The sequence below is a fragment of the Hemitrygon akajei genome, chromosome 9, assembly GCF_048418815.1.
Source record: "Hemitrygon akajei chromosome 9, sHemAka1.3, whole genome shotgun sequence".
NCBI lineage: Eukaryota > Metazoa > Chordata > Chondrichthyes > Myliobatiformes > Dasyatidae > Hemitrygon > Hemitrygon akajei.
The window spans coordinates 139,783,540-139,806,785 of record NC_133132.1 but is presented as its reverse complement, the minus strand read 5'-3'; the positions used below and the strand labels follow the sequence as shown (position 1 = coordinate 139,806,785).

Genomic DNA, 23,246 nt, shown 5'->3' with positions numbered 1-23,246 from the left:
CACTTTGGAAGGACACACTCCAAGGCAGAGTACAAAGTAAATGGCAGGATACTTGGTAGTGTGGAGGAGCAGAGTACTCTGGGGGTACATGTCCACAGATCCCTGAAAGTTGCCTCACAGGTAGATAGGGTAGTTAAGAAAGCTTATGGGGTGTTAGCTTTCATAAGTCGAGGGATAGAGCTTAAGAGACATGATGTAATGATGCAGCTCTATAAAACTCTAGTTAGGCCACACTTGGAGTACTGTGTCCAGTTCTGATCGCCTCAGTATAGGAAGGATGTGGAAGCATTGGAAAGGGTACAGAGGAGATTTACCAGGATGCTGCCTGGTTTAGAGAGTATGGATTATGATCAGAGATTAAGGGAGCTAGGGCTTTACTCTTTGGAGAGAAGGAGGATGAGAGGAGACATGATAGAGGTGTACAAGATATTAAGAGGAATAGACAGAGTGGACAGCCAGCACCTCTTCCCCAGGGCACCACTGCTCAGTACAAGAGGACATGGCTTTAAGGTAAGGGGAGGGAAGTTCAAGGGGGATATTAGAGGAAGGTTTTTCACTCAGAGAGTGGTTGGTGCGTGGAATGCACTGCCTGAGTCAGTGGTGGAGGCAGGTACACTAGTGAAGTTTAAGAGACTACTAGACAGGTATATGGAGGAATTTAAGGTGGGGGGTTATATGGGAGGCAGGGTTTGAGGGTCAGCACAACATTGTGGGCTGAAGGGCCTGTAATGTGCTGTACTATTCTATGTTTTATGTTCTATGAATTGTTCTTTCAAATAACCCACAGAGACATAGAAGATTGTACGACCTTCTCCTTTTCCACATCCAAGGTGGGACTCAATCTACTCTATAAATCAGACATCACTCATTACATTTCAGCTTGTCTCCTTACTTACAGTTAGACAAACTAAGTTGAAGAGGTCAAGGAACTATTCCCTAAAGCAGGTTAAAGGCATAAAAAAAGTTGAGAACTTCTGCTCTAAAGGAAAATGTGGCCTTCGTATTGACCAAGCTTCATAACCCAACGTGCAACACTTCTAAAATCAGGCAGTAGACTGAACAACCTGCAGGAATGGTCATTCATAGATAGGTAAAAGCGCAAGGATAAGAAAATGAACTGGAAATCTGAAAAGAAAAACACAAAATGTAGTGGAAACATCCACTAGCAGAGCTATAGCTAATAAACAATAGTCTGACATAGTCCAGATGCTCCACAGATGAACGCAAGGCCATCTGCTGTGGACCTGTTTTGGCAGTATGCGAATCGCAGTGGGTCCAGCTTGTCTACTAAAAATTTGGATTTGAAAACTGCACTTGGTGTGTGGGTAAATACAGATTTTAATTTTGATTTTTTTCCATTTTATTATACAATTCATTTATATAAGTTTATACCGTAAAGTTGCAATGCCTCTGTACTCAACTCAGTTATAAGATTTTACCAAGCAATATCCACAAATAAAAAATTAACAATATTCACATCAAATAGGCACATTCTTAAAATGGATTCACTGTGCTTGACCAAATGATCAAACTTTAAAATATTACTGACAGGAATTTTTTTTTAAATATACAGTCGTATATATGCACATACTTAAATCTTTCATGGGTTCATACCACTCAAGTTTTTAAAGATTTGAAAGCTTCAGCAAGCCAGTGCAAGCACTTGATATTGCTGCCTCAGCAACATCTGAAATAATCAAATATTTAACTGACTCAATTACATGTTCCAGATTTTCTTCCAATTAAAAACAAAATAGATGAGGCTAACAGTAGACATCACTGTTGCAGGATAAGCTGGGCTAACTTCTAGGATCAGGATATGTGTTAAAACATGTAAATCTAGAAGTTCCTGTCGGAAACACCCTGCTATTTTATTCCTCACCGATAAACTCAGCATCAAAATAGTTGCCATCTTCAAGATGCCACTGGTGCAACATGGCAATGCTTTACGGGCAGCTTACAAATCTTCTAAATACGTTTCTTCTGAACTCCTCTCATTGCAAGCTTTAGCCTGTAATTTCCCTTTAAGTTACCTACTTTCAAAATCTTAGCGAACTAGCGATGTCACGAAAGACTCAGGAGGACTTGGCTCTCAAGAATGACACTTTTAAGCAGATGGAGGGACATTGCCTCAGCCAGGAGAGAGGGAGGAGCAGAGGTCTGCAAGCCAAACTAAAACATTGGGGTATTAAAAATTCCCCTGCCCAGTATCTTGTTAGAAAATGCACACAGTCACTGGAGAACAAAACTGAGGACCTAAGGTTGCTGTTATCAGAGGAAAATGAGCAATTGCTGAGTTCTGTGTTGTACAGAGACATGGATGACCTCAGATACACCAGGTACAAACGGAAGACCCATGGGCTTCTCAATATACCGGATGGGCCAAACTGCTAATTTGGAGAAGGGAAAAGGTGGCAGTTCATGATAAACTCTTCATGGCATTGAGAGTTCTGTCACACTCTTGTTCCCCCGACTAAAAATTAGGCCGACTGCTCTACTTACCAAGAGAGTCTTCCTCCGTAATCCTGACTATAGTTTAGATACTACCAAAGGTCGATGTTAAGCAAACACTCAATATATTGAGTGAACAAGAAACAGTCTACCTCATCGCCTTTTAAATCACTGCCGGGGAATTCAATCAGGCTTGTTTGAAAAAATCTCTGACCAGTTATCATCAACATGTCACCCACAGCACAAGGAGTCCAAGCACACTTGACCCCTGTTACACCACGATTAGGAATGCTCACCATTCAATCCCAAGACCACATTTCAAGAAATCTGATTACTAGGCTGTCCTCCTCCTATCTGCACAAAAAGCAAAACTCAAGAGGTAAGGACAACAAAGAGGTGGTCACAGGAAGCAGAGGAGCAACTATGGGATTGCTTCTTGTCAGTGGATTGGGCCTTGTTCAAGGACTCCTTGGATTTAATGAATGGCCACGTTTGTCACTTACCTTATAAAAACATCTGTAGATGAGTACCTCCCCAAAAAAATCACTCAGAGTCTTCCCCAATCAGAAGCCCTGGATGAACCATGAGTCTCGCAAGCAGCTGAGGGCCAGATCAGCGGCGTTCAGGTCTGGTGAATGAGTAAAACACAAGAGGTCCGGGTAAGACCTCTGGAAGGCCATCTCTCATGCGAAGTGGCAATTCCAGACCACAACTGAAACACTGAAAGATGCTCCACAGCTGTGGCAGGGCTCACCTCTTACAAAGTGAAACCAAGCGACAAAGTTGACAACAAGGTTTCCCTCCCAGGTAAGCTCAATCAATGCCTTTTATGCTCATTTTGACTGTCAAAAGCACACAGCACCCCACCCACCCGATAACCCTGTGATTTAAGTCCCTACGACTGATGTGAGAGCATCAGTCAGGAGGGTAAACCCATGGAAAGCATTCAGCCCAGATGAGGTACCTAGCTGATTACATAAGATCATCTGGCTGGAGCATTGTGTTATGGTGTATTGAGTTTTGTAAAAATATTAGATGCAAGTCTGAACAATTCCAAGTGACACTTTAGCTCTTTGTGAGCTTGCAGCATGTAAAGTGTCTGTACAAGTTAAACATTGTAGGCTTGTTAATAGTGGCTGTATTTACAACACAGGTTTATTCAATGTCTGCTAGTTGCCTTTAGGCACTTCCTTAGCTGCAAGGCACCAGTGGCATGAGACCAAAAGACCAAAGAGTTCATCTGCCTCTGTGTGTCTCACTATGCTTGTGGATAGACGCCCTGTTAATTGAGGCACCTTTCACTCTGTTCTTGGGACTTCACCTCAACAGAGGAGTCATGATCAATCGGTGCCTAGGATGGACCGAGGGCAATTTCATGAGTCAGAGTTCAGAGTTCCCCTGACAACAGTGACAATCAAGTGGAGACTAAGAATTCACCACTCTCTGGCTAAAGAAATTCCTCCTTATCTCCATTCTAAAAGGACACCCCTCTATTCTGAGGCTATATCCTCTGGTCTTAGACTCTCCCACCACAGGAAACATCCTCTCCATCACCACATATCTATCAAGTCCTTTCACCATTCAAAATGTTTCAGTTCTTCTGAATTCCAGTGAATATAGGTCTAGAGCCATCAAACACCCTTCATATGACAAGCCATTCAATGCTGGAATCATTTTTGAGAATCTCTTTTGAGCCCTCTCCAGTTTCAGCACATCCTTTCTAAGATAAGGGGCCCAAACCTGCTCACAATATTCCAAGTGAGGCCTCACCAGTGCTTTATCAAGTTTCAACATTACATCCTTGCTTTTATGTTCTAGTCCTCTTGAAATGAATGCTAACATCACATTCACCACAGGCTCAAGCTGCAAATTAACCTTTAGGGAATCCTGCACAAGGACTCTCAAGTCCCTTTGTGCCTCAATTTTTTGTATTTTCTCTCCATTTAGAAAATGAGTCACCCCTTCATTTCTTCTACCAAAGAAAATGACCATACACTTCCCAACACTCTATTCCATCTGCCATTTCTTTGGCCATTCTCCCATTCTCTACAGAAGTAGAGAGGCTTCTGTAGCCTCTCTACTTGATCAAAACTACCTGCCCCTCCACCTGCCTTCAAGTCATCTGCAAACTTTGCAACAAAGCCATCAATTCCATTAACATATAACATAAAAAGAATCAGTCCCAACACAGACCCCTGTGGGACACCTAGTCACCGGCAGCCAGCCAGATAAGGCTCCTTTTATTCCTACTCTTTGCCTCATGCCAATCAGCCACTGCTTTATCCATGCTAGAATCTTTCCTGTAATATAACAGGTTCACAGCTTGTTAAGCAGCCTCATGTGTGGCTCCTTGTCAATGGCCTTCTGAATATCCAAGTACATAACATCAACTGATTCTCCTTTGTCTATCCTGCTTACTATTTCTTCAAAGAATTCCAACAGATTTGTTGGATAAGATTTACCTTGAGGAAACCGTGCTGACTGCAGCCTATTTATTCATGTGCCTCCAAGTACCCTGAGACTTCATTCTTAATAATTAACTCCTACATCTTCCCAACCACTGAGGTCAGACCTAACTGGTCAGTAGTTTCCTTTCTGCTTCTCTCCCTTTTTGAAGAGTGGAGTGACATTTACAATTTTCCAGCCTTTCAGCATCATTCCAGAATTTAGTGATTCATGAAAGATCATTACTAATGCAACCACAATCTCTTCAACCACCTTTCTGATATCTAGGGTGTACAGCATCTGGCCCAGGTGACTTATCTACCTTCAGACCATTCAATTCCCAAAGAACCTTCTCTCTATTTATGGTAACCTCATACACTTCATGACCCCTGACACCAGGAACTTCCACCAGACTGCTAGTGTCTTCTACAGGGAAGATTGATGCAAAATACTTTTTCAGTTCATCTACCATTTCCTTGTCCCCCATCACTACCCCTCCAGCATCATTTTCCACCTGTCCAATATCCACTCTCACCTCAATTTTATGGTATGTATCTGAAGAAACTTTTGGGACCCTCTTTAATATGATTGGCTAGCTTGCTTTCATATTCCACCTTACCATAAGACATAGGAACAGAATTTCACCATTGAGACAAATGAATCTGCTCTGCCATTCCATCATGGCTGATCCCAGATTCCATTCAACCTCATAAACCTGCTTTCTCACCACATTCTGTGATGCCCTGACCGATCAGGAAACTATCAACTTCCACCTTAAATACACCCACGGACTTGGCCTCCACTGCAGTCTGTGGCAAAATATTCCACAGGTTCACTACTCTCTGGCAAAAAAAATCCTCCTTACCTCTGTTCTAAAAGATGACCCCTCAATTTTGAGGTTGTGCCCTCCAGTTCTGGATACTCCCATCATAGGAAACATCCTCTCCACATCCACCCCATCTCGTTCTTTGAACATTCGGTAGGTTTCAATGAGATCCCCATGCATTCTTCTAGATTCTAGTGAGTACAGGCACAAAACTGCCAAACACTCCTCATATATTAATCCTTTCATTCCCGAAATTATCTTTGTGAACCTCCCCGGACTCTCTCTAATGACAACACATCCTTTCTGAGATGAGGCCCAAAACCATTGACAGTACTCCAAGTATTGCCTGACCAGTGTCTTATATACTAGTGCATTATCTTCTTGCTTTTATATTCTATTCCTTTGAAATAAATACCAGCACTGCATTTGCCTTCTTTACCACAGACTAAACCTGTGTTAACCTTCTGGAAGCCTTGCACAAGGACTCCTAAGTGAAAAATAGCAGTCCCAATACTGACCCCTGAGGAACACCACTAGTCACTGGCAGCCAATTCCCACTTGCGGCGTCCTGTCTGTCAGCCAATCCTCTGTCCATGCCAGTATTTTTCCTGTAACAGCACAGGATTTTATCTTGTTCAGCGGCTTCATCAAATGCCTTCTGAAAATCCAAGTAACTGACATCCACCGTCAGCCTCTTCCTTTGTCCACCCTGCTTGTTACTCCTTCAAAGAACTCCAGCAGATTTGTGAGGTAAGATCTCCCTTTATTTGCTGTCTTATTTTATCAATAATCTCCAAGTACCCCAAAGCCTCATCCTTTAATAATGGACACCAACACTTTCCCAACCACTGACGTTAGGCTAACTGGCCTAGAATTTCCTTTCTTTTGCCTTCCTCCCTTCTTATTTTTTTAAATTGATTTTTTAATGCATTTCTACAATTACTACGACAAAAGCCCAACTACAAAATAAAGATTAATACAGTGCAAGATAAACATACAATGATATAGTTCAAAATAATGATGAAAAAGCACCCAAAATAAAGTCATGTAAAAGTTAGTATTCTCCCCCACCCAACAGAAAAAAAACTCCAGACCAAGCACTGCAAGATGCAGGAAATATTAATTGGAGCATTCAAAGCCCCAAAACTGTAAATGAAGATAAGAACAAAAGAAAGATAAAAAAGCTGAAAGTAAGGGACTGAAAAAAAAACGCTGTATATTTAAGAAGGGAAGATAATTTTTGATAAAACCGGTTTGGTCATCAGATATAATAGAAGGTATAACATTTTCCAATCTGTAGGCCAAAACTTTGGCCAAAATTTTAACATCAACATTTAACAAAGAAATCGGCCTGTAAGAGGAGCACTCTGTTGGATCTTTACCTTTTTTGGGTAGGAGGATAATACATGCCTCATTAAATGATGGTGGCAATTTACCATGTTTAAACAAATCAGACAGAACTGAAAATAACTGAGATGAAAGAAGTGAGGAAAATGATTTATAAAATTCTGCAGAAAACCCATCAGGTCCAGGAGATTTGCCCAACAACAGTGCAGAAATGGCAGAAGATACTTCTTCTAGTGATATTGGCTCATTAAGTTTTGCTTTAAAGTCAGATGAGAGCAAAGGAATATTCAAACTATTTAAAAAAAGGTCAACAGAAATATTATTATTCAAGGATTCGGAGGTGTAAAGCCGAGAATAAAAATTCTTGAATGAGTCATTAATTTCAGAATGATTTGATGTAATATCCCCATTCTCCTTTCGAATCTTTGTAATATGTTGCGTTGCTTTAGAGCGTCTCAATTGATTAACTAGAAACTTACCAGAATTATCACTATGAATACAAAAGTGGCTCTTACTTTCAAGAAGTTGACCTTCAACTGGTTGAGTGGAGAGAAGGTCAAATTTAGTTTGGAGTTCTACACGCTTCTTGTACAATTCAGGGTTTTTAGTCTGAGCATATAGTTGATCTAATACTTTAATCTGATTAATCAAATCTAATCGCTCCAAATGGAACTTTCTTTTAAGATTCGCTGTATATGAAATTATTCAACCCCTCAAATATGCTTTCATAGCATCCCAGACAATCTGAGATGAAATTTCAGATGACGTATTGGTGTTTAGGAAAAAAGTTATCTGATCCTTCATAAATTTTACAAAATCATCATCCGATAACAAAGTCAGATTAAAACGCCAATGTTTATTCATTTGAGGGAGACCAGGAAGATTTAAAGACCAAGTAACTGGAGCATGATCCGAGATCAATATACTCTGATAATCACAAGAGTGAACAAATGAAATAAGTTGATTATCAATTAAAAAATAATCAATTCTAGTAAAAGTATGATGGACATGTGAAAAAAAGGAATAATCTCTCTTAGTAGGATGAAAAAAAATGCCACACATTGGAGATACCATAGTTAGAAAGAAAAGAATGAATAGCTAAAGCAGATTTAGTAGGTAATCTAGGAATAGAGGACGATCGATCCAAAGCTGGATCTAGCCAACAGTTAAAGTCACCACCCAGTATAAGAGAATATAGATTCAGATCAGGTAATGAGGAAAAAAAATGTTCAAAAAAGTTCACATCATCCAAATTGGAAGCTAATACGAATTAGCTAATGCTACCTTAGCATTATACAATTGGCCAGAAACAATAATAAAACGGCCATTTGTATCAGATATCTTACTGTGGAGTTCAAAAGGAACATTTGGATTGATAAGGATAGAAACCCCCTTGGCTTTGGCCAGGAAGGAGGAATGGAAATGCTGACCCACCCACCTTGACATAAGACTAGAGTTATCGAAACTACGAATATGAGTTTCTTGCAGGAAGGCAATGTCAGCTTTAAGTTGCTTAAGATGGGAGAAGACCTTCCTTCTTTTAAAAGGATGATTCAATCCCTTTACATTCCATCTTACAAATTTCAATGGGCTAACCATCATCAATTGTTAAAACATAAAAGGTAGTAGGGTTAAATAGAGTCAAACATTCAAATAACAGTTTTGGAGCAAAAATATAAATCAATAAAATCAAGACAAAAAAAGAGTCCTGAATAACAAGGAAAAGCAAAAAAAGCATTAAATAGTGTTGGCACTGGAGAGCCCACCCCACCCTCAAATCCCAAAACTAGATGGCTACCCAAAAAAGCAGCTCACTCTACAAGAAAAAAGGCACCCCAAAAACCGACTTCCAGTTTCGTAACATTAACATAAGCTCCGTTTAAATAATATAGCAAAAACTAGCTAACTTATGCACTGCAAATCAAGATTATAGATAAAAAGAAAAAATACCATCAAAATATATATATAAAACTTAATACAGAATAATAATCGAGAAATAATCTACCCGCAAGAAACTATGAAAAAATGAAAGAAAAAAAAGTAAATTTGAAAAGAAAACAAAGGAAAAAAAACAGAGAAGAAAAATTTTTAATATAGAAAAAAAAGTACTTACCAGCCATTTAAAAAAAGCAAATCTGATGCAGTAAACTGGCAGGGAGACCTTCAATAAAACTCTAAGCCTTCCAAACCAACTGAAACCATTGTGGTTCTCAGTAGTTAAAGTTATTCGAAAGTGAACCAAATTGCGCAAGTAAAATCCGAGTCCACAAGAAGGCTTTTATTAAAGAAAGTACTTATCTGCCATTTTAGAAAGACGCACCTGGTCCGAAGAAAAACCGACTAAAACCATTTGTGGTTCTCAGTAGTTAAAGATATTCAAAAGTGGACTAGATTACGCAAATAAAATCTGAGTCCGCAAAAAGGCTTTTTTTAATAGAAAGTACCGTAGATTCCGGACTACAGAGCGCACCTGATTAAAAGCCGCTGGCTCTAATTTTAGAAATAAAATCAATTTTTTACTTGTAAAGGCCGCACCGGATTTTAGGCCGCACCGGATTTTCGGCCGCACCGGATTTTCGGCCGCAGGAGTCCCACGTTGTAATATGAGATATTTACACAGAAAGATATTACACGTGAGGATTTTTTAACTTTTAATTAAATCCATATGGTAACAAAAACAAATACATATTGCAAATGCTTTTTTTCGAACCGTGCCCGTAACGCGGCTACTTTTAAATATACGTTGCGTATACTTTACTGAACAACATTCCAATATCTCCTAACGACTGGTAAAAAATATATATACTGCAGCCTACCAGGAAAAGTTATTGATCGCCTTTAACTTAAAAGCAGCGTTTTCGCTCCGCCGCTCCCCCCCCCGCCGTCCCGTTTTATCGCAAACGGCATTTAAAAGCAGCGTTCGCTCAGATCTAATGCCGCTCTGTCGCTCGCCCCCTCCTTCCCGTTTATCGCAAACTGGTTTCCCACAAGACGCGGCGAAACCGGGTGTGACGTCACAGCATCCCGCGATGTAGTACAGAAAACAAATATAGTTAAAACTCTTCTAACTTTAACTAGAAAATGAATTACTAAGCGAAAATATTATAAACTAAATAACTGCCATAAAGGCAGCACAATGCTTTTCTTCGAGTGTTTTCCATGTTGATGAGGGTGAGTACAAATGACTGATTTACAATAATTTAATTGTGAAAGTGCGCTTGATTTATCGTACAATTTCATTGGACCTCTGTGAACTACTCATCAATTTTATTGGTCTACTGTTACGAGGCAAAATGTTTTCGGCGGCATGAAAAAAAATCATGTATTAGCCGCTCCGTTTTAAAGGCCGCAAAGTTCAAAGCTGTTCAAAATGTGGGAAAAAAGTAGCGGCTTAAAATCCGGAATCTACGGTACTTATCGGCTATTTTAGAAAGTCAAACCGAGTCCAAAGAAGTCGAAATGGCTGGGAGACCTTCAATAAACTTCTGATCCTCCTTGACCCATTTGTAGTCCCCAGTAGTAAGAGTAATTCGGAGATCAGCGGGATTACGGAGGGAAGGTTTGAGTCCACGATTAAAGAACTCTTTCATAACATCTTTGAACTCAGCGTGCATCTTCAAAACCTGAGGGGCATAGTCTTCAACAATACGAATGGTGTTACCCCGGTAATCCAAATTACCTCTCTGGCGTGCCTCCATGATCAGAAGGTTTTTTACCTGATATCGATAAAAACAAATTACTGGACGTGGCCTAGAACCCAGGACAACTCGAGGAATAAATGTCCTGTGGGCTCTTTCTAACTAAGAATTTCTTTCCCGAAAATCTCACAAAGTAAAGCAAAGAAAAATTCAAAGGGAGATCCCCTTTCGATGGCCTCTGGCAAACCGAGAATTCGTAGATTATAACGTCTGCTCCGATTTTCAAGATCCGTCATTTTGAAAGTAAGTTTGCTGTTTTGCTCTGTCAGATTGGAGCAGAAACTGTCCCGGAGCATGTTGGTCCTGGTTTTTACGCTGCAGTACCATTTCTCACATAGTAGCAGTTGGAACAGTTTGTGGTTGAAGTGACTTGGGTCACCAATGATTCTTCGGACCCTTTTTACACACCTTTCTCTGTAAATGTCCTGGGTAATAGGAAGTTCACATCCACAGATGCGCCCAGCTGTCTGCACCACTCTCTGCAGAGTCCGGCAATTAAGGGAGGTACAGTTCCCTTACCAGGTAGTGGTGCAGCCAGTCAGGATGCTCCCAATTGTGCCCCTGCAGCAAGTCTTTAGGATTCGGGGACTCATGCTGAACTTCTTCAAATGTCTGAGATGAAAGAGGCACTGTTGTGCTTTTTTCCCACCACACAGCTGGTGTGTACAGACCACGTGAGGTCCTCGGTGTATGCCAAGGAACTTAAAACTGTTCACCCTCTCAACCCCAGATCCATTGATGTCAATAAGGGTTAGCCTGTCTCCAGTCCTCCTGTAATCCACAACCAGCTCCTTTGTTTTTGCAACATTGAGGGAGAGGTTGTATTCTTCACACCACTGTGTCAGGGTGATGACTTAAGAGTGGAGTGACATTTGCAATCTTCCAGTCCTCTGGGACCATACCAGAATCAAGTGATTCTTGAAAGATCATGACCAATATATCTGTTACCTCTTCAGCAACCTCTCTCGGGACTCCTGAATGCAGTCCATCTGGTCCAGGTGACTTATCCACATTAAGACCTTTCAGTTTGCCTTGCACTTTTTCCTTTGTAAAAGCAATGGCACTCACTCCTGCTCCCAGACACTCACGGACCTCTAGCACACTGCTAGTGTCTTCCTCAGTGAAGACTGATCCAAAGTATCCATCAAGTTCACTAACCATTCCCTTAACCCCCATTACTACCTCACCAGCATCATTTTCCAGTGTCCAATATCAGCTCTCTCCTCACTTTTACTGTAAAAACTTTTAGTATCCTGTTTTATATTATTGGCTAGTTTGCCCTCATATTTTAATCTTTTCCCTTATAGCTTACCTTCTTAATTACTTCTTATTTGCCTTCTATCGGTTTTTCAAAGCTTCCCAATCCTCTAACTTCCCACTAATGTTTGCTCTATTATATGCCCTCTTTGGCTTTTATATTGGCTTTGACTTCTCTCATTAGCCACAGTTGTGTCATCTCTCCCTTAGAATACATCTTACTCTTTGGGATGTATATTTCCCATGCCTTCTGTCCCTAAGGATGCTTTTACCTTAAGTTTTCTAATCAATTCTGGTTCATTGCTCAACACCCAATCCAGAATAGCTGATCCCCTAGTGGGCTCAATCATGAGCTGCTCTAAAAAGCCATCTCGTAGGCACTCTGGAAATTCCCCCTCCTGGAATCCAGCACCAACCTGATTTTCCCAATCTACCTGCATATTGAAGTCCCTATGACCTATGAAGTCCCCTTTTGGCATGCATTTTCTATCTCCCATTGTAATTTGTAGGCAACATCCTTACTACTGTTTGTGTGTCTGTACACAACTCCCATCAGGGTCTTTTTACCCTTGCAGCTCCTTAGCTCTGTCCACAATGATTCAACACCTTCCGACCCTGTGTCACCTCTAATGATCTGAATTCATTTTTTCCAACAGATCAATGCTTTCCTGCCTATCCTTTCAACACAATGTGTATGCTTGGACATCAAACTCCCAGCTCTAATCTTTAAGCCATGATTCAGTGAAGCCTACAACATCAAACCTGCCGATCTGCACCTGTGCTGCAAATTCATCAACCTTATTCCGTATACTGTGCGTATTCAGACACAACACCTTCAGTCCTGTATTTACCCTTTTCAATTTTGTTGCACCATTCTCAACCTTTTGATCCCAAACTCTGTCTGAGATCTTACTAACATCTGCCTCCAGTAACTGTTCCAACACTCTTGTTCCTATCCCCCTGCAACTCTAGCTTAAATCCCACAGTGCAGCATTAGCAAACCTTCCCGCTAGGAAATTAGTCCCCCTCCAGTTCGGGCACAGAGAGCATCCCTTCCGCATAGGTTCCACCTTCTCTGGAAGAGAGCCCCATTGTACAAAACTCTTGTGCTCTCCCTCCTACACCAACAAGATGCTGCCTTTCTGCCTCTCAAAAATGCATCTTAACCCTGGAGAGGGTGCAATGCTAGACACAAGATTATTGAAAACTACCACTGCAAAGGCTCGATAATCATAAACAAGACAATTAAAAGAGGTCTATTGAGAAGAAAACTGAATTTTTTTTTAAAGTTCGAAATATGAAGCAGTACAGGTTACATTATATCAGTTCATAAATGATTTGGAAGTTTCTATCAAACTGATGTGGGAGGCAATTACATTTCATTTCTTCCACAGGTATCTGTTAGCAGTAATCTCTGATGCCACATGTGAAACTAAAATTAGTTATTCCAATTCATGACTTGAAAAAACTAATGCAGTTAGAAAACATACAGCACAACACAGGCCCTTCAGCCCACAATGATGTGCCGAACATGTCCTTACCTAAGAAATTACTGAGGGTTACCCATAGCCCTCTATTTTTCTAAGCTCCATGTACCTATCCAGGAGTCTCGTAAAAGACCCCATCATTTCCACCTCCACCACTGTCGCCAGCAGCCCATTTCCCGCACCATCACTCTCTGCGTAAAAAAAAACTTACCACTGACATCTCCTCTGTACCTACTTCCAAGCACCTTAAAACTATGCCCTCTTGTGCTAGCCAGTTCAGCCCTGGGAAAAAGTCCCTGACTATCCACACAATCAATGCCTCTCATCATCTTATACACATCTATCAGGTCACCTCTCATCCTCCATCACTCCTAGGAGAAAAGACCGAGTTCACTCAACCTATTCTCATAAGGCATGCTCCCCAATCCAGGCAATGTCCTTGTAAATCTCCTCTGCACCCTTTCTAAGGTTTCCACATTCTTCCTGTAGTGAGGCAAACAGAACTGAGCACAGTACTCCAAGTGGGGTCTGACCAGGGTCCTATATAGCTGCAACATTACCTCTCGGTTCCTAAATTCAATCCCACGGTTGAAGAAGGCCAATACACCGTATGCCTTCTTAACCAGAGTCAATCTGCAGAGCAGCTTTGAGCGTCCTATGGACTTGGAGCCCAAGATCCCTCTGATCCTCCACTCTGCCAAGAGAATTACCATTAATACTATATTCTGCCATCATGTTTGACCTACCACAATGAACCACCTCACACTTATCTGGGTTGAACTCCATCTGCCACTTCTCAGCCCAGTTTTGCATCCTATCAATGTCCCGCTGTAACCTGACAGCCCTCCACACTATCCACAATACCTCCAACCTTTGCATCATCAGTTGTAACACTCAGGTTCTGTCGGCTGCGCAAGTCTAGGGAAGACGATCTCTGGCCCTGCCAAACAGATTGAGATGCAAGTCCACCCCAAACCCCTCCCCCCCGTACGTGCGGATGCTGCGTGATGCGTTACCCTGTTACAGATCAGTACCACAAAATAACAGACAGAGCACCACTCACAATTAAAGGATTTAGCTTTATAATTCTTAATTTGACTACAGAGTTAGTGAAGAAAAAGTTTTTAAAAAAAGGGTCCATTTCAATGAAACAGTCTGATGTGCGCAAGTTGGAGCTCACGGTTTCCCCTTCGCTGATCCTCCTTCCATCTCCCCAGGCTTCATCAGGTCTTGGCGTCTTCTCTCTCCTCCTCCATCAAACAAAAGACCCAGCTCACACTGGTGTCAGGCACACAGCACAAAAACACCCTCCCGTCACCGGACGGTTCACATTCCAAAGCACCTGTCATCTCGAACCATAACCCAAACACTGCTTCTACAGAAAGACCATTACGTTAGCAGCACTGCCTTGCCCAGGGTGTTACACAGTGAATAATACTCTGCCTCTCAGCTCTTATACTTGCACTGTGTGCTCTCTGTAGCATATTTTCTTCAATTCATTTTCAAGCCACTTTTATACTCTTTGTATAAGAACAAATCCATTCCTTTTTGTATTCATGTTGAGAGTTTGATAGGAAATTTTTAATCCTTTGTTACATTGCATTATTTGTGACTTGTTTTTCTTCCCAATTTCAAATAGTTTTCCTGCATCTTTTTCACTTTTAAAAAAAAATTTAGTTGCCTCATTTTTATTTTTCTCTGCTTTTACTTTTTCCAACAGCTAGAATCTCAGAACCTGAATGTAAAACAACAGCTAGATTCTCAGAACAACCTCAATTTAGGCCAGAGGAAAATGCACATTTCCTAACACAGAGAGGGGGAGCAGGAGCAGGCCATCTAACACCTCAAACCTGCCCTTTGTACAATATCATCATTACTGACTTACTCCAGGTCTCAATTTCACTGCATCAAAAATGTATCTACTTCCTCTTTGAATGATCTAGTATGCACAACACTACAATGTAGAGGATTTCAGAGAATTCCACCAACCTGAGAAGAAATTGATGCAAGTTCAGTTTTAAATCACCAACTCCTTTCCTTGTCCCCTCATTCAAGGTTCTTCCTACGGGAGGAAACATTCCAACATCTACACTGGCAAGCTTACTTCGGATCTTGAACTTTTCAATAGGATCATTCTGCTAAACTCCAAAGACAGACGTACAATAGATGATTACGTGCTTCCTCAACACTACAGGAATAAATTGGTTTACACCAGGAAAAAGAGAGTTAATGAAAAGACGGATTTGGGAAATTAGCTATGCTTGGCACAATTTCTGCAGAAGGGTCAATCAACTTGAACTGGAAACTGGACGGCACAAGCAAGAGAACACAGCTATTCTTATTCTGCAAATTATTCATAGCAACAGAAGAATTGACAGTATACAAGCACAATAAGGCCCACATTAAGCCCAACACACTTTTCCCATTTACAGGTCCGTGAAATCTGTCAAGCAAAAGATAGAAGCTGATATGTGAATTCTTGAATTTCAAGGTCATAAAATATTTTTTTCAGTCTATAAACTGAGCTAAAAGGACTTATTGACTGCTTGGAATTCATTACTGCTGCTACAAATACAAAAGATGAAGAATTTCTTGGCATGTTGACTTGCCCCCCCACTCTTTTTGCAATTTTTTAAAAATACAATTTCGTCACAATTACAAATGCAATGCTTTCAATGTACATAAAAACCTTAAATAGTCAAAATCCTAAAACAAAAAAACAAAAATTAATACTATGGTGTAAATGCTTCGACTTTCTATAACATTGAGTCTTTTTAAGATGTGTTAAACTGAATTTTTGTTGTAAGATTTCCATAAATTTTGATCAGTACTTTGAGATTGTTGCCTAAAAATCCAATTCATGAGGCTACATGTAGTCAAATTATGCAATTGAACAAAACTGCTTTTCACCCGAGTGAAATGCATTAGCAACCCACTTGACATTGCTCAATATCTCTCAGGAAACTTCACCAGGTATTCGCTGACATGACTGAGCCACGTGCCCAGGCAGCACCTCCACTTCCTTAGAGGTTTGTGAAGATTGGGCATGACATCTAAAACTGAAACAAACTTTGAGCAGCGGCAAATCAGAGATTGGAGGCCTGTGAAGACGTAGCTCACTCAGGTTCACTGGCTGAGTAGAAAAGGCAGTGACTCGCGGCGATTTGGAGCTTTCAGCAGCAGCCAATCAGTGTTAGGGATTGATCGGCAAGAACAGATTAAAGTAAGGCACAGCAAACGGAGCTGCCATTGTTGGGGTTAAAGTGGACATTTTTAGTCTTTATCTCTTTAAAGCTTCAGCTCAGAGAGGCTTCAGTTAGAGAAGGAGAAAATGCAGTAAGTAGAGTTGTCTCCCCCACCCCCAAGATTATTGTTCTTCCTTCTTTATATCTGCTCAGTTAGGACAGTAGAAATGCCTGGCAGGGTAGTGGACTGATCCTCTTGGGAGGTGTGAAGGCAGGGACACCTCCCGTGTCCCTGACAACGGCACCTGAAAGAAGGTCAGGTTGCAGCTTCTAACAATCCGCGTTAAGGAGTTGGAGCTGGAAGTGGATGAACTCTGTATCATTCGGGAGGCTGAGGGGGTGATAGATAGGGCACAGAGAGGTAGTTACACCCAAGGTGCAGGACACAGAAGAAAAAGAGTTAAACAGCCAGTGCAGAGTACCCCTGTGGTCATCCCCCTCAACAAGTACATCATCCTGGATGCAGCTGCGGGGGGTGGGGGGGGGGGGGAATGATCTAGCAGAGGAAAGTCACACACACAAAATGCTGGAGGAACTCAGCAAGCCAGGCCACATCAATAGAAATGAGTACAGTCGATGTTTCGGGCCGAGACCCTTTAAAAGGAGTCCTGATGAATGGTCTCAGCCCGAAACGTCTACTGTACTCTTTTCCATAGTTGCTGCCTGGCCTGCTGAGTTCCTCCAGTATTTTGTTTGTGTTGCCTGGATTTCCAGCATCTGCAGATTTTCTCAGTTATGAGAGGAAAGTCACAGTGGTCAGGTCTCTGGCACTGAGTCTGACTCTGTGACTCAAAAGGGAAGGAGGGGGAGAAAAGGGAAGGAGGGGGAGAAGAGGCAAGCTGTGGTGATAGGGGATTCATTAGTTGGGGACAGAAAGGAGGATCTGTGGCTGAGAATGAGAATCTCGGATGGTGTGTGGTCTCCCAGGTGCCAGGGTCCAGGACATCTCAGATCGTGTTCTCAGCACTCTCAAGTGGAATGGTGAAAAGCCAAAGATCGTGGTCCAGGTAGGCACCAATGACAGGGGTAGGACGAGTGACAAGGTTCTGCAAAAGGAGTTCAGGGAGTTAGTTTCTAAGTTAAAGGACAGGATCTCCAGGGTTGTGATCTCAGGATTGCTACTTGTGCCATGTGTTAGTGGGGTCCAGAAAAGGAAGGTTATACAGTTTTACACGTGGCTAAGGGGGCAGTGCAGGAGGGAGGGCATATGATTTTTGAATTATTGGGCTCTCTTCCAGGGAAGGTGGAACCTGTGCAGACAGTTTGCTGCTGAACTGGAAGGTGACTAACATCCTATTAGCAAGGTTTGCTCATGCTGCACACGGGTGGGGGGTGGGGGGGTGGTTAAACTAGAGTCGCAGGGGGATGGGAACAAGTAGTTAGTGGGTTAGTGGAGGCAGATATTTAAGCCTCAGACAGCGTCAGGAATCGAAAGGTTGAGCACGGTGCAAGTAATGTCCTGAGCTGTGTATACTTCAATGCAAGAAGAATCGCAGCAAAGGCAGATGAGCTCGGGGCATGGATCTACACCTGGAATCACGATATTGCAGCCATAAGTGAGACTTGGTTGCAGGAGGGGCAGGACAGACAGCTCAATATTCTGGGGTTCCGTTGTTTTAGACGCAACACAATCTTAAAAGGAAGAGGCCTGGTGTTACCAATCAGGGGAATGGTTATAGTAATGCTCAGTCAGGACAGACTAGAGAATTTGTCTAGTGTGGCGTTATGGGTGGAACTGAGAAATAAGAACAGTATGACAACATTAACGGAGTTTTGTTACAGACCACCCAACAGTCTGAGGGATTCTAGAGGAACAAACTTGCAGAGAGATCGCAGACTGTTGCAATAAACACAAGGTTGTTATAGTAGGTGATTTTAACTTTCCATATAGACTGTGAATCCCATACTGTAAACGGACCTGATGGGATAGAGTTTGTCAAATGTGTTCCAGAAAGCTTCCTTAATCAGTATATAAAAGTCCCAATGAGAGAGTGTGCGGTACTTAATCTGCTATAGGGGAGTGAGGCAGGACAGGTGACAGAAGTTGGTGCAGGGGAACACTTTGCATCTAGTGATCATAATGCCATTAGTTTTAAAGTAAATGTGTAAGATATGTCTGGGCCATGAGCTACGGTTCTGAATTGAAGAAAGGCCAGCCACACGTGGCAAGTCACATTCAGTGACGCATCTTTCTATCAACAAGGTAAAGAGCAGTTTCACCCTAATAACTGTAAAATGGAACGTAATCCAGTGGAAGTTCAGACTGTTGCAAATACAACATCGAACATTATGACAGAGGAATGGCAGTATCATCGTGAACAATTCAAGCTACAACAGCCAATTTGTCTATAAATGTTGGGAATTGCATAAAAAGTTAAGAAAACTGACCATGGGGAGTTTTAAAATCTCTTCACCACTGACAATGTCCTGCTGCATCAGTTATACGTGACCTACTTTGACTTCTCAGTTTTGAATTCATTCCCCTTTTTAAATTACTGGGATTTAATCAATTTGCTCTTCCCAACCAATCTTAGATCTACAGACTTACTACCCTCTTACAGCACTTCAGGATTCTAGAACAAAATTTAAAAATCAACTATTATTTAAGATTTATCTTAATGCCCAGTGCCATTTTATGATTGACTCCTATAGGAACTTAACATGTGACATTTCTCCAAGTTTTGCTGTCGGAATATATTGAACAGAATGATATAACTTCCACTGACTTAAATTCCTATTGTTTAACCTCTGGTGCCACCTGCTGTTTTAAAAGTAAAAGTACAAGTACAATACAATGCCAAAGTATATTGCAATAAAATTGATCAGGCTAAAATGTCTTCCTTTGTTCAGGACTGAAGCTTCCAAATAGTTCTTAGTCAGGTATTTACATAGATAATCCCTGGCAATTTGAAGACATTCCAATTTGCAGCCATGTGAACTAAAAAATAAATATTATTGCACATGCTTGAATCTATACACATGCATATTCTGATATCCTCCATGGGTTTTTGTTGACTTGTATGTGTGAGGACTGAGCATTAAGCCACAGAAGCACGTGGAACTCTTATTCCATGAATGTGCTCTTGTGTGTGACTGTTGGTAATATGCTTTTAGCACCCTGAACCCTTAGTAACGCCTCGTTTGGCTGTATCCATGAATACTCATGTATGGTTGAATGACTATCAAACTTGAATTGAAATTGAAAGACCTGACAAGATACAGATTCTGGGGAAAAAAATGGTGGAATAATATCAAGGTTGCTAACATTTTGCATTAACACAATTAAAAGAAACTATCTGCCAGTAAACTACGGTAATGTTTGTTGAATGTGGCTACACACAAATTGCTGCCCTACTTCCTAAATTACAACAGTGACCCTACTTCAAAAATCAGGTTAATCGTAAAACTACAATAGTGAATGTAACTGTTTAAGCTAACTCTTAAAATTAGCTTTTAAATAGTTGCAGACACTATTGTAGATCTTCAAAAATCAGTGGAATGATAACTCGTCCGTAGAATATTCCTATACATACAATATCTTTATTGGATCCGTCAATACATACACGACAGTAAAATATTTGTAGATAGAGGGATAAAAACAGATGTTTCTACTTTGAATGGACCTGTCTGTTCACAATACTCATCTTTCCAATAAAAAGATGGAATGGAATTGTTTGTTCACAGTATTGAGCTTTCCAACTAACATACCTGCTCACAAACACCAGATTTTGACTCATGAGCACAAGAGGCCTTGATGCATATCGATATAAGCTACTACGTAACATGCCATCTTGTTTTTTGGAGATGAGCGAGACAATTTCAGCTGGCAAACTAAAATCTAGACTGCTACGATTTCTGGAAACAAGCTAGGGGCTAGTTCAGTTGAAAATGCGAAATCCTCCTTGTATACGTATCATTAAGTAGTTGTTTTAGAATTTTATCTCATTGGTATGCCCAGATTAGAAAAGAAGATCGGGTTTTCTTGCTTCTGTAAGTGCAAGCAGTGAGCAAGCTTGCCACACTTCCGGAATCACAAGCAGCACCAAGGTTTGCTAAGGTTCTCCAGGCCAGCCAAAGTCAGTTGGAGTCATCAATGAGCGGAAGATCTTGGGAGCTGCTACTGTATTAATTATTCTGTACTCTGTAGTGGACCTGTTATTTTGTTAATCCTTTGTCACTTTTAAAATCAGAATTATCACTGACATACATTGTGAAATTTGCCATTTTGCGGTAGTACAGTACAATGAAAATTATAAATTACAGTACAAGATAAACAGTACAAGAAGAGTGCGAAGTACTGAGATAGTGCTCATGGACTGTTCAGAAATTTGATGGTGGAGGGGAAGAAGCCATACCTAAAACAGTGAGTGTGCACCCTCAGGTTTCTGTACCTCCTCATTGATGGTAGTAGTGACAAGAGGACATGTCCTGATGATGAGGTGCCTTAATAATGGAAGCCATTTTCTTGAGGCATCACTTTCTGAAGACGTCCCATGATGGTGCTGGCTAAATTTACAATCCTCTGCCGCTTTTTCTGATGCTGTGATCGGAGCCTCCGTACCAGATGGTGATGCAACCAGTCAGAATGCTATCAATAGTACATTTTTACCAAATCTCCTCAAACTCCTAATGAAATATAGCCACTGGTATGTCTTCTGCATAACCAATACGCTAGGCCCAGTACAGATCTTCAGAGATGTTGACACCCAAGATCTTGAAGCTGTTCACCCTTTCTACTGCGGACCCCTCATTAAGAACTGTTGTGTTCTTCCGATTTTCCCTTCCTGTCCACAATCAATTCCTTAGTCTTACTGACCTGGAGTCTCACTCTGGTCCATCTCTTTATCACCATCTGAGATTCTGCCAATAACAGTGGTGTCATCAGCTCAGTTGGCATTTGAGCTGTGCCTAGCCACAGAGTTACGAGTGTAGAGAGAATAGAGCAGAGGGCAAAGCACACATCCCTGAGATGTTCCTGTGTTGAGTGCCAACACAATAGGAGCTGTTATTTCCAATCTGTACTGACTGGTCTCCCAATGGGGAAGACAAAGATCCAGTTGCAAAGGGAGGTACAGAGGCTCAGGGTCTGAAGACTGTTGATTGGTACTGAGGGGATGATGGCATTGAACACTAAACTAGAGTCAATAAGCAGCAGCCTCACATAGGTATTGGTGTGGTCTAAGTGGCCCAGGGCTGAGTGGAAAGCCAATGAGATTGCATCAGTTGGAGCCTGCTGTGGCAGTAGGCAAATTGCAGTGGGTCAGGGAGGAGATAATTCTAGCTATGACCAATTTATACATTGTTTTAGACTCAGTGTTTTGAATAATTTTTATCTTTCCATTACAAAATGTACTATTATGCAACTGAAAATGTATTTTAATAAAAACAAGTCTCAAGATGGATCCCAAGTTGAAGTAGAAATTGGAAGAAGTTAAGACATGTAAATGAAGTGATTTTTAACAAGCTTTAGAGCGAGAATGTAGCAAGGCAAGAAGGATTGTGGAAAAGAACACATGTTCAGTACATGTGTAAGTTCTAGAAGAGCAAAGCAGGGAATGATACCATATAGCAGGTTAAAGTTAGGCAATGACAGGTTACCACCTGAAATCAGTGGTCAGATGGAGCAAAGCTATGGAGGAAATTCTATCTGTGAAGCTTCTAAAATCAACACACTAGAACTGGTAAAGCATAAACTCAGTAAGAACTGAGATTCAAGCAACTACAGCATTAATCTAAACATCAAATTCTGGATGCGATGAAAGCTTCCCTCTGTAGGAACTTGGGAGAACAAATCTGGTCATGATAGAGAGAGAAATAAAAAAAAGTTCTGTGTCTCTGATACTGAAGAATACCACTGAGGAAAAGAAAAGCACAAGATGCTGGAATTAAAGTTCGGTTCAATTAGACAAGACACAACATGGTGCAATGTTATATTCAAGTGGAGTAAAAGCCGGAATGGCAGTTACAATCAAGATTTCACAAGATTTCTTCATCTACTATGTTAGAACAGGAAAGAAAAAAACCAGATGGCCCAAATTCAGACAAATCAAATTTGCTCCTAAACCAACACGGTTGTAAACGTTCAGGTTTAAGATAGCACTGGTGAACTTCAGCGACTTCTGGCTGGTGGCTAACGAAACAAGGAAAGCATCTACGGCTACATCCACACTACGCCGGATAAATCTGTAACCGAAGCTTTTTCTCTTCGTTTTTACCCTCCGCCCACACTAAAGCGGCGTTTTCCTCCCCCGAAACCGGAGCTTTTCAGAAACACTTTCCAGGGTGGGTATTCTGAAAAAGCTGCTAGGGCAGATCAGTGTGGATGAGGTAACCAGAGACTTTTGAAAATGCTGACAGACGGCAGCACGCTATTGTTTTCTTGAACGCAACCTAACAATTTCAGAACAGACGGCAATGAGACTGAAGCCAGAAGAGTTAGAAATGTACTCACCAAATACTTTGACCCATAACTTACTGAATAAATAAGTAT

General features: G+C 41.2%; 1 protein-coding gene across 7 annotated transcripts in view; it reads right to left on the bottom strand.

Moving 5' to 3' along the window:
- The window catches only part of LOC140733579 (sterile alpha motif domain-containing protein 12-like), a 64,151-nt gene that overhangs the window by 26,077 nt on the left and 14,828 nt on the right, over nt 1-23,246 (bottom strand). The gene's annotated exons all lie outside the window — the stretch shown is intronic.